General features: G+C 44.8%; 1 non-coding gene across 1 annotated transcript; it reads left to right on the top strand.

Annotated features, from left to right (window-relative positions):
- Nucleotides 1–514: 514 nt before the first annotated feature.
- LOC122800617 lies at nt 515–824 on the top strand. Its single transcript, XR_006364619.1, has one exon.
- The last annotated feature ends 572 nt before the right edge of the window (nt 825–1,396 follow it).

Below are 1,396 nucleotides of genomic sequence, written 5' to 3'. Positions count from 1 at the left end.
AACAATGGCAATAAAACTTTGGCAATGTGTGTTGGTAGTATCAGATTTATAGGTTTTGTACAGTGACTGTTCCAGACCACTTACTGCGGGATTTACTACCGGGTCCTGTAACCCTTCTGACTGAAAGATCGGAGAAACTAAATAAAAACTTGATGGCCGGCCTTAGGCATAGGCGAACTAGGCGACCGCCTAGGGCGCATAACAGGCCGGCCTCGTAAAGGGCGCAGTTTTGGCTTATTTATTTTTTTTATTTTAATTACTGCATTCTTTCTTCCCAGTGCTTGTAGCAGGTGCTGGGAAGAAAGAATGCACTAACTAACTAAACTAATTAAAATAAAATAAAAAAAAAATACAAGGGCGTCGGAAGTGCCGACTCGTAACCATATGGGGGGGGGGGGCAGCGCCTAGCGCCCAGCGCCCTCCCTCCCTCCCTCCCACCCACTTTTACATCCGCAGCAGGTCGACTGCGGTATTAGCGTCTTCTCCTTAAAGATGAATGCGAGTGATAGTGTGTGTGGATGCGTGAGTGAATGTCTGTGTGAATGGGTGGTTTGTTGTTACTGTGAGTGTTTTCTTCATTTGTCTAATCTACACGTTGATCTTATTCGATCGGGCTGGTGTGGAGCCCGGCCCAGCTTGAAATGAGAAGACTTCCTCCGTGAGCTGATGGTCATCCTTCGGCAATGCGCGTGAGGCAACGAGAACGGGCACGGAAAGTTCAGAGGTGATGAGTCGATCAGATATACTAGGCCAGGGTGGCTTGTATCCTCACGGGATTGAGGCGGCAAACTTGGCCCATGAGTATAGAGGCGATTCTGATCTGAGCTTGTATTTATTTATACGTGAAATTGCATTGAGAGCATTTAAACTTGGAACGTGTAGTTAAGCATACTGATTATTATTAATTGCCTTCGCAACTAAAGAGCGTTTCTTATCGGTTCACGTATTGCTTTAAAGAAAAGCTTGAGTGTGGCGAATGTTTTAAGTGCTCTGTCTGTTGTAGGAAAAGTTCATCTGTGTGTGTTACAATGGCCGGTTGTGTGGGAAGCAGCAGTTCTCTTTAATTGGTTGTTAAATACCATTAAAACGACTTGAGCGTTCACTTCGTATGTTGGAATGTTTTTGCTGGTTAAGATGAGTTCATTAACGTGATCCATTACTGTATCAGTGGGGCGCACAGATCTATGTAGTGTTCCTACTAGAGTCATGCTGATGGTGTGCACGGCTGCATTACAACGACAATGTGGTGTCTGCCTCCGTACATTTAGGTTCTGAACTGCATAAAACAAGGAAACTTGCATTATATTTTTTGAGGGGCAGGGAAGAAATGGGCCGTTTGTGTACATTTAATATTTTTCATCTCCGTTATGCACGATGCAGACCGGGTTGTCACTCA

The sequence above is a fragment of the Protopterus annectens genome, chromosome 4.part0, assembly GCF_019279795.1.
Source record: "Protopterus annectens isolate FY-2018-M chromosome 4.part0, PAN1.0, whole genome shotgun sequence".
In the NCBI taxonomy this organism is placed as follows: domain Eukaryota; kingdom Metazoa; phylum Chordata; order Ceratodontiformes; family Protopteridae; genus Protopterus; species Protopterus annectens.
The sequence above is the reverse complement of the archived record's forward strand: the minus strand, read 5'-3'. Positions and strand labels throughout refer to the sequence as shown.